Source organism: Myotis lucifugus, unplaced genomic scaffold, assembly GCF_000147115.1.
Source record: "Myotis lucifugus unplaced genomic scaffold, Myoluc2.0 scaffold_29, whole genome shotgun sequence".
Taxonomy (NCBI): domain Eukaryota; kingdom Metazoa; phylum Chordata; class Mammalia; order Chiroptera; family Vespertilionidae; genus Myotis; species Myotis lucifugus.
This window is the reverse complement of record NW_005871077.1, coordinates 3,324,983-3,336,298: the sequence shown is the minus strand read 5'-3', so window position 1 is coordinate 3,336,298 and position 11,316 is coordinate 3,324,983.

The following is an 11,316-nucleotide window of genomic DNA, read 5'->3' as shown; positions in this document are numbered from 1 at the left end:
CCCACGAGAAAAAAAGGGGGTGGACCTCTGTACTGGGCGTCCCCAATCCAGAAGGACCCAAAGAGGAATAGCTGAAGATTCGTCTGGCCCTAGTGCTAGGACTTTTGAGATGAGAGACTTTCGAGAAGTCAGTGAGAAAGTGGGCAGAAGACTCGACACGAGGGAATTTGTGGAACATCACTCACCTAGAGAAGATTGGCTGGTGTGGGATGGAGGGTCAGCAATGGAGGAGAGATTCCCGATCCGGCATCCTCCTTGGCTGGTTCAGGAGGGTACATAAGGGAGGGAGGCCTAATCGAGGATGGCAATCGAGTCACCTGAGTTGGATTTGTAGGTAAGCCCAGGATGAGCTGCTGCTGACTACTGCTCTCTCAGTCGCAAACTCTGGGTGACTGAAGCCAGGGTGATGGTTCCCTATCCCTGTGGAACCCCCTCAGGTTTTGGCACCAAACGTTAGGGTCACCGAAGGAGGAACACACAAGGCCAAAGTGGTAAGGGATTATAAATTTATTAGGTCATCTGAATACCAATGGGGGCTAAACCACAAAATGGTGCCAGCCCCCAAAGACAGAAAGTCAGAGTTTTTAAAGGACTGTAGGTGGGCATTTTCTGGCAGAGAATTCTCTATGCAGGTCTGGATTCTGGGAAAGTCCAGAGGGGAAAGATAATGGTCTTAGCAAGTGGAATGTCTGTTGTGAAGTGGCCTAAAGGTCAATTCCCAGGGGAGAGGGTATCAATTCAATGATTTGATCAGACCTAACAATTTCAATAAACACTAAGTGAATTAAATGATACCTATAGTTTCTGGTAGGTCTTGTGATTTTTATCTTGCTTTTACCTTGCTAAACGTTTATGTCTGTAACTAAACAATGGAGCTTCTAGCAATCAGAAAAATTAAAACTGCTGTTTTCAGTTTTTTATTGGGATAGGGATAGATGGCTGGGGGGAGAAGCATGTTTGGGATAAGGGCAAGGACATCAAAAGTCAATGCAAGTCAAAACCATTATGAGATACCATCTTACACCCATAAGAATGGTTATTATAAAAAAAATCAAAACAAAATAACACGTGTTGGCAAGGATGTGGAGAAATTGTAACACTTGTGCATTGATTTAGAATATAAAATGGTGCACCACTGTGGAAGACAGTTTGGCAACTCCTCAAAAACTTTAACATTGAATTAACATATGATCCAGCAACTCCACTTCTATGTATACACTCAAAAGAATTGAAAGCAGGACTCAGATACTTCTACATCAATGTTAATAGAAGCATTATTCACAATAGACAAAAGGTGGGAACAACCAAATATCCATTAACAGATGAATGGGTAAACATGATGTGGCATATATACACACAATGAAATATTTAGCTTGAAAAAGGAAGGAAATTTTTATATCTAATCTAATAAAAGACAAACATGCAAATTGACCGTACCTTCGCTATGCCTTAAGCCATGCCCACCAGCCAATCGGAGCGACTATATGCAAATTAACCCAACCAAGATGGCGGCCAGCAGCCACAGAGCTGGAGCGAGCAGGAGGCTTGGTTGCTCCAGTGATGGAGGAAGCCAAGCTTCCTGCCTGCCACCGCAGCCTCTGAGCTCCACTCAAGGCAACAAAGTTTCAATTATAGAAGATAAATAAACCCCAGATTCCTGCTTTCAGCCAGCCATGGCCACAGAGCTGGAGCGAGCAGGAGGCTTGGGTTGCCCCTGGTGATGAAGGAAGCCAAGCTTCTCGCCCGCCCTGGCCGGCTCTGAGCTCCACTCAAGGCTACAAAGTTTCAATTATAGAAGGTAAATAAATCTCAGAATAAAAGAAAAAAGAACAAAAGGAGAGGCTGGGAGCCTCCGTCACTGGGAGCTTGGCCAGCCTGAAAACGGCCTTCAGCCCCTCACCCAGACTGGCCAGGAAACCCAGTGGGGACCCCACACCCTAAAGAGGGTGTGGCCAGCCTGAAAACAGCCATAAGCCCCTCACCCAGGCTGGCCAAACCTCCATGGCGTGAGGGCCCCCACTTGGGGGGGGGCTTGACTAGCCTGCAAACAGCCATTAGCCCCTCACCCAGGCTGGCCAGGCACCCCAGTGGGGACCCCCACCCTGAAGGGGTGTGACCAGCTGCAAACAGCCATCAGCCCCTCACCCAGGCTGGCCAGGCACCCCAGCAGGACCCCCACCCTTATCCAGGACACCCTTTAGGGCAAAACAGCCGGCCCCCACCTGTGCACCAGGCCTCTATCCTATATAATAAAAGGGTAATATGCAAACTGACCATAACAGCAGAACGACTGGGAATGACTGGTCACTATGACACACACTGACCACCAGGGGGCAGACGTTCAATGCAGGAGCTGCCCCCTGGTGATCAGTGCGCTCCCACAGGGGGAGCTCTGCTCAGCCACAAGCCAGACTGATGGCTGCCAGCACAGCGGTGGTGGTGGGAGCCTCTCCCGCCTCCTCAGCAGCGCTAAGGATGTCCGACTGCAGCTTAGGCCTGTTCCCCGCTGGCAAGTGGACATACCCCAAGGGCTGCCGGGCTACCAGAGGGATGTCTGACTGCCAGCTTGGGCCCGATCCCCCAGGGAGCGGGCCTAAGCCAGCAGGTGGACATCCTCCGAGGGGTCCCAGACTGCAAGAGGGCACAGGCCGGGCTGAGGGACCCCTGTGAACTGGGCCTCTAGTATACTATAACATGGATAAACCTTGAGGACTTTATACTGAGTAAAAAAAGCCAGACACAAAAGGATAAATACTGCATGATTCCACTTATATGAGGTATCTAGATTAGACAAATCCCATAGAGACAGAAAACATGATAGAGGTTCACAGGGGCTGGGGATATAGGGAGTGATTGTATAATGGGTACAATATTTATGTTCGGGATGATGAAAATGGATAGTGGTGATGGTGGCACAACACTGTGAAGGTTCTTAATGCCAATGAAATGCACACCTAAAAATGGTTAAAATAGTAAATTTTATGTTGGGTATTTTTACCACAATAGAAAATATATTCAAGCCCACAAATAATAAAAAAAATACAGCATTTTCTGGTGATCTAGATTATTTTTGAAAAATCTCATGTAATTTGCCTCAAATATATCTTCATCTAAGAGATATTTCCCTTCCCAACTTCAAATATTCTGAGACTAAGAGAAAGACAACTATTCCAAAAGCAGAAGTATTGAGTCACTGCACAAAAACTATGGCAACAGACTTAAATATATTTAGAACACAAAGTTAGTGCTCATTACCTATTGTTTTGACTTTCCTTTAATTAATAAAGAAAATGGAAGTTATATGACATTAATATAAAAATAATAACTTTTATAAATGTATATACCTGTGGAGCCATCACACAATCATGTTATATTTGACATATCTGCTTATGAGATCATCCACATTGTTATGTTTTGTTGCTATTTATTGCTGCATGGTAATTCATTGTATGGAAACATTGCAATTTATTCATTTACTTGTTGATAAATATTTGGATTATTTTCAGTTTTGTTATGATAACTAAAAGCACTATGAACATCTTAATACAAGTCTTTGAATGGACATATGTTTTCATTTACCTTGGAAAAATACCAAGGAGTGGGATTTCTGGGATATCTATTTAGGTCCATTGCCCATTTTTTGATTGGGTTGTTTATCTTCCTTTTGTTAAGTTGTATGAGTTCCCTGTAAATGTTGGAGATTAAACCCTTATTGGTGATAACATTTGCAAATATGTTCTCCCATGCAGTGGGCTTTCTTGTTGTTTTGTTGATGGTTTCCTTTGCTGTGCAAAAGCTTTTTATTTTGATGTAGTCTCATTTGTTTATTTTCTCTTTAGTTTCCATTGCCCTAGGAGCAGTATCAGTGAAGAAATTGCTTCAGCATATGTCTGAGATTTTGCTGCCTGTGGATTCCTCTAGTATTTTTATGGTTTCCCATCTTATGTTTAAGTTCTTTATCCATTTTGAGTTTATTTTTGTGTATGGTGTAAGTTGGTGGTCTAGTTTCATTTTTTTGCATGTATCTGTCCAATTTTCCCAACACCATTTATTGAAGAGACTATCTTGGCTCCATTGTATGTTCATGCCTCCTTTGTCGAATATCAATTGAGCATAGTGGTTTGGGTCGATTTCTGAGTTCCCTATTCTATTCCATTGGTCTATATGTCTGTTCTTGTGCTAGTACCAGGCTGTTTTGAGAACAGTGGCTTTGTAATACAGCTTGATATCTGGTATTGAGATCCCACCTACTTTGTTCTTCTTTCTCAGGATCACTGCAGCTATTCGGGGTCTTTTTTTATTCCAGATAAATTTTTGGAGAGTTCATTCTAGGTCTGTGAAATATGCCGTTGGTATTTTAATGGGGAGTGCATTGAATCTATAGATTTCTTTGGGTAGTATGGACATCTTGATGATGTTGATTCTACCAACCCATGAATACGGTATGTTCCTCCATCTGTTTATGTCTTCCTCTATCTCCTTTTTCAGTGTCCTGTAGTTTTCTGCATATAGGTCTTTTATCTCCTTAGTCAGGTTTATTCCTCGGTATCTTAATTTTTTTGGTGTGATGGTAAATGGGATTGCTTTTTTAGTCTCTCTTTCTGTAAGTTCTTTATTGGTGTAAAGAAATGCCATAGATTTCTTGGCATTAATTTTGTATCCCAGTACATTGCCGAATTCATTTATTAAGTCTAATAATTTTTTGATGGAGTCTTTAGTGTTTTCTATGTTCAGTATCATGTCATCTGAGAATAAGGACAGTTTTACTTCTTCTTTTTCAATTTGGATGTCTTTTATTTCTTCTTCTTGTCTGATCGCAATGGCTAGTACTTCCAGTACTATGTCAAACACGAGTGGTGAGAGTGGGCATCCCTGTCTTGTTCCTATTCTTAGGGGAAATGGTTTTAGTTTTTGCCCATTGAGTATGATATTGGCTGTGGGTTTGTCATATATGGCTTTTATTATGTTAAGGTATGATCCTTCTATTCCCACCTTGCTGAGCATTTTTATCAAGAAAGGGTGTTGGATTTTGTCAAATTCTTTTTCTGCGTCAGTTGATATGAATATGTGATTTGTATCTCTCAATTTGTTTATGTGATGTATCACATTTATTGATTTGTGGATATTGTACCACCCTTGTATCCCCGGGATAAATCCTACTTGGTCATGGTGTATGATCTTTCTGATGTACTGCTGGATCCGATTTGCTAGAATTTTTTTGAGGATTTTGGCTTCTATGTTCATGAAGGATATTGGCCTATAATTCTCTTTCATTGTGTTGTCTTTATCTGGTTTTGGTATTAGGGTGATGCTGGTTTCATACAGTGTGAAAGTGTTCTTTCCTCTTGAATTTTTTGGAATAGTCTGAGGAGGATAGGTTTTAGTTCTTCCTTGAATGTTTGGTAAAACTCCCCTGTGAAGCTGTCTGGCCCCAGGCTTTTGTTTACTGGAAGCTTTTTGATGACTGCTTCAATTTCTTCCATAGTTATCGGCCTATTGAGATTTTTAGAATCTTCCTGATTGAGTTTTGGAAGGTTATATTTTTCTAGGAATATGTCAATTTCCTCCAGGTTGTGTAGTTTGTTAGAATAGTATTTTTTAGCAATCTTTTGTATTTTTGTGGGGGTCTGTTGTTATTTCGCCTCTATCATTTCTGATTTTGTTTATTTGGGTCCTCTCTCTTTGCTTCTTGGTGAGCCTGGCTAGAGGTTCATCAATCTTGTTTATCCTTTCAAAGAACCAGCTTTTCATTTTATTGATCTTCTGTGTTGTTTTTTGTCTCTATGTCATTAATTTCTGCTCTGATCTTTATTATCTCCTTCCTTCTAGATACTGTAGGCTTTTTTTGTTGCTCTCTTTCTAATTCTTTGAGTTATAGAGTTAGATGATTTATTACCATTTTTTTTCTTGTTTTCTGAGGTAGGCCTGTAGAGCTATAAACTTTCCTCTCAGGACTGCTTTCATTGTGTCCCATAAGTTTGGGATTGTTGTGTTTTTATTGTCATTAGTTTCCAGGATGATTTTAATTTCTTCTTTGATCTCTTTGGTTACCCAATCATTGTTTAATAGCATGCTTCTCAGCTTCGAAGTGTTTGAATTTTTTGGGTTGTTTTTATTGTAGTTTATTTCTAATATTATGCCGTTGTGGTCTGTGAAAATGCTTGATATGATTTCAATCTTCTTGAATTTGAGAAAACTTTGCTTGTGACCCAATATGTGGTCTATTTTTGAGAATGTCCCATGTACACTTGAGAAGAATGTATATTCTGTGGCTTTGGGGTGAAATGTTCTGAAGATGTCAATTAAGTCCATTTGATCTAGTGAGTCATTTAGGCTTGCTTTTTCTTTGCTGATTTTTTGTCTAGAGGATTTATCCAGTGATATCAGTGGTGTATTAAATTCCCCTACTATGATTGTATTATTGTCAATCTCTCCCTTGATATCTTCCAGGAGGTTTTTTTTTATGTATTTGGGTGTTCCTGCATTGGGTGCATATATGTTTATCAGGATTATATCCTCTTGTTGTATCGATCCCTTTAGTATTATGAAGTGGCCTTCCTTATCTCTTGTTATGGCCTTCACTTTGAGGTCTATTTTGTCCGATATAAGTATTGCTACCCCAGCTTTTTTTTCATTTCCATTTGCCTGAAAGATATTTTTCCATCCCTTCACTTTCAGTCTGTGTGAGTCCCTTATTCTGAGGTGTCTTGTGGACAGCATATATATGGATCATGTTTTTTTATCCATTCATCCACTCAATGTCTTTTTATTGGAGTATTTAGTCCATTTATGTTTAAAGTTATTATTGAAAGGTACTTGTTTGCAGCCATTTTTATTTTTTGTGCCTATTTTATTTCTAAGCTTTTTATTTCTTCTTTTTACACCAGTCCCTTTAGCATTTCTTGCATTGCTGGCTTGGTGGTGATAAACTCCCTTAGCCTTTCTTTGTCTGTGAAGCTTCTTATTTCCCCTTCAATTTTGAATGATAGCCTTGCTGGATAGAGTATTCTTGGATTCAGTCCCTTGCTTTGCATCACTTTGTAATTTTCCGTCCATTCTTTTCTGGCCTGATGTGTTTCTGTTGAGAAATCATTTGATAATCTAATGGGAGATCCATTGTACATAACTTTCCGTCTCTTTCTTGCAGCCTTTAAAATTCTCTCTCTGTACTGAACATTTGCCATCATAATTATGATGTGTCTTGGTGTGGGTCTTTTCGGGTTCATCTTGTTTGGGACTCTCTGTGCTTGTGTGACTTTTTTCTTCCCCACCTCAGGGAAGTTTTCTGATATTATTTCTTCAAGTAGGTTTTTTAAACCTTGTTCCTCTTCCTGTTGCTCTGGCACCCCTATTATTTGTATGTTGTTTTGTTTCATGTTGTCCCATAGCTCCCTTAGGCTCTCCTCCTGTCTTTTAATTGTTTTCTCCAATTGCAGTTCAGTTTGGGTGTGTTTTGCTTCCCTGTCTTCTAATTTGCTAATTCGGTCCTCCGCTTCTCCTAGTCTACTGTTGAAACTTTCCATGGTGTTTTTTAATGCAGCTATATTACTCTTCATTTCTTCTTGATTCTTATATAAGTTATTGATTTTTTCATCCATTTCTTCTTAATTCTTACATAAGTTGTTGATTTTTTCCTCCATCCAGTTTATGAACTCTAGGACCCTTTTTCTGAATTCTTTTTTGACATATTGCATGCCTCTGTTTCACTTAGCTGCTTTTCTGGTGATTCCACCCACATTTTCTTTCCTTTGGGGTTTTTTTGTCTACCCATTTTTGGTTTACCAACTGATCTAGATGTCGAATCATGCAGGGGCTGCTCCTTGGGTAGCAGTGGCTCTTCGGGCTTCAGTTGCTCCTCAGGTGGTCACGGTAGTGGCTGCTCCTCAGTTGGCAGCAGCTCCTCTGGTGGGTGCTGTTCGCAGCAGTGGTGTCTCCTTGGGCTGGTAGGGGAGGCTGCTCGCACAGCTGCTGTTCCTGGGACAGAGGTGGACTGATCACGAGGCTGCTGCTCCTCAGATGGGGGAGGGCTGAACCTGGCTGCTGTTCCTTGGACAGGGGCGGGCTTTTCGTGTGGCTTCTGCTCCTCGGATGGGCGCGGACTGCTCTCGTGGCTGCTGCTCCTTGGATCGGGGCTGGCTGCATGCTGCTGCAGTTTCTCAGATGGGGTGGTCTGCTTGTAAGGCTGCCACTCTTTGGACAGGGGCAGGTTGCTTACAGGGCTACTGCTCCTCATACAGTTGTAGGCTGCTCGCTCAGCTGCTGCTCCTTAGATGGGGGACAGGCTGCTTGCATGGCTGCTGCTCCTCAGACAGGAGTGAGCTGCACGTGCGGCTGCTGCTCCTCAGATGGGGGTGAGATGCTTATCCAGCTGCTGCTTGTTGGACAGGTGCAGACTGTGTGTGGCTGCTGCTCCTTGGACCAGGGTGGGCTGCTCGGTGCTGCTGCTCCTCAGATGTGGGCAGTCTGCTCATGTGGCTGCTGCTCTTCAGACAGGGGCGAGCTGCTTGGGTGGCTGCTGCTCCTCGTATGGGGGCAGTCCACTCACCCAGCTGCTGCTCATTGTACAGGTTCAGGTTGTGTGTGTCCTCAGACCAGTGTGGACTGCACGGGGCTGCCACTTCTTGGACGTGGGCGGTCTTCTCATGTGGCTGCTGCTCCTCGAACTGAGGCAGGCTGCTTGGGCGGCTACTGCTTCTTGAATAGGGGTGGAATGCTCGCGGGGCTGCTGTTCCTTGTACGGGTATGGGCTGCTCACCCCGCTGCTGCTCCTCGTATGGGGGCAGGCTGCTCATGCAACTGCTGCTCCTTGGATGGGTGTAGGTTTCTCGCATACCTACTGCTCCTCAGACAGGTGCAAGGTGTGGGCTGCTCAGCTGCTGCTCCTCAGATGGGGGCGGGCTGCATGGGGCTGCCACTCCTCAATTGTGGGCAGGCTGCTCGTGCGGCTGCTGCTGCTCAGATGGGACAGACTGCTCATGTGGTTGCTGCTCCTTGATGGGGGAGTGGGCCGCTCACACAGCTGCTGCTCCTTGGACAGGGGCATGCCACGTGAGGCTTCTGCTCTTAGGCCTGGGGCAGGCTGCTCTCCAGGCTGCTGCTCCTTGGACAGGAATGTGCTGCTCACGTGTCTGCTGCTCATGTGGTTGCAGTGCTCTGGGCTAAGGTGTTGGACCAGTCAGAGGGGAGCACGCTTCAGAATTCGCAGGAGCCAGCACCCAGGGTGGCTGGAGACTCGTTGACCATGCGACCACAGCTGAGGTAGCTGGTCCCTGGCAGGGGTGTCTGTAGAGTCCCAGGTGTTATCTGAGGGCACCCTGGATGGAGGTGAGGCCTGGATTCCAGTTACAGCAGTTCTCCTCTTAAAAAGGCTAGGCCTCTGAGGACAAGCCTGCCTCCTGGAACTGCTTATATGGTAGCAGAGGCTGCCTAGTTAGGTGAGCCTGTTTAGCCTGCTCCCGAAGGTCCTGTGGGATCTAACTGTGCCTCACTCACATACACACACACATACCCCACATGACCACACACTCCTCTTTTGATCCCTCACTGACTCACACTCTCTCCCTCACTGCCACCTTCTTCCTGCCTCTGTAGTTGGGTCTGGGGTGTTATTGACCTGTTTGTGGATGGAGTTTCTTCTCCATGTGTCTGGTTATGAGGCTCACTCTCTAGCACCTGGCAAGACAGGATAAAATTCATCTCGATAAGACCCAACACAAAGGGAACAAAGCACGAATATACTCACGACAATAACCCTACTATAAGTGACCACCTGAGAAAAGAGAATTAGAGGCGAGAAAACAGAGCATAAGTGAAGTCAAAGAGAGAGAAAAAGATAAGAGAGAAAAGAAAAAGGAAGAAAAAGAATAATATATATATATATATATATATATATATATGAAAACACCACAGAACCAATAGATAAACAAACAAACAAAACACACACAAAAAAATAACAAAAAAATACAAACAATACAAACACCAAACCCCCAGCAAAGAGGGTGGGAGCAGAATCTGTAGAGGCTGAGCTTATATACAGAAGATAAGGTTAAGAAGTGAATGAATATGGGGAGGATATCAGTTCAGTATAGGGGAAGTAGAAAGGGGATGGGTGGATAAGAGGAAAGAGAATGAGAAGAAAATAATAATAAATTTACAAAAAAAATTTATTTCAAAAATGGTATAAAAATAGCAAATAAAAATAAAATAAAATAGAGTGATGGAAAAATAGTGTGAAAAGAAATAGAAAATAGATTTTCTAAATGGGGAACCAAGATGGCGGCATAGGTTAACGCCGGAGTTTGCTGCCTCGAACAACCACTTCAAAAATACAACTAAAAGACGGAGCGGACATCATCCAGAACCACAGGAAGGCTGGCTGAGTGGAAGTTCTACAACTAAGAGGAAAGAGAATAACATACTGAGACTCAGAGGAGGCGCAGTGCTGAAGTGAAATACTAAGGTGCGGAGTGCATGTGGAGCGGGCTAGTGGCGGAGGGCGCAGTTGTTGTTTTCAATCGGGAGGGAGTTTCAGACTCTGAGCTCCAGATCCGGGCGAGTCTCTAGGGACCCAGACTCAAATGGGAGAAGCGGGACTGTCTGGCTTCGGTCGGAACTCGAAGGCAGCTTTCTCTCCGAGGTTTGCAGCAGATGCTGAGACTCTGAGAGGCAGAGCCCCTGGGGACGGAACTGAGAGCAGCCATAACTGCTCGCTCCGCCCGCCCTGTAGATCCCCGGGGACCCACCCCGCCCAAGCCCTGCACAGAGGCATTTGCCGGATAGCCTTAGGCAAATGCTAGATTAGCACCGCCCTAGAGATCCAGCACAGAAGCTCTCCCACTGCAGACACAGCTGACTCTCATAGCCAGTTAGCCTGGAGGGCAAATCACCCCCAGTATTGCCGACAACAATCAAGGCTTAACTACAACAAGACTGCGCACAAAGACCACCAGGGGGTGCACCAAGAAAGCATAAAAAATGCGGAGACAAAGAAACATGACAGAAATGGAGGATATAGAGCTAAAAAATGCACTTTTAAGGTCTTTCAATAATTTTCTAGAAACTGCCGATAAACTTGATGAGATCTACAAGAAATCTAATGAGACCCTCGATGTTGTGATAAAGAACCAACTAGAAATTAAGCATACACTGACTGAAATAAAGAATATTATACAGACACCCAACAGCAGACCAGAGGAGCGCAAGAATCAAGTCAAAGATTTGAAATGCGAAGAAGCAAAAAACACCCAACCGGAAAAGCAAAATGAAAAAAGAATCGTGAAAATACGAAGATAGTGTAAGGAGCCTCTGGGACAGCTT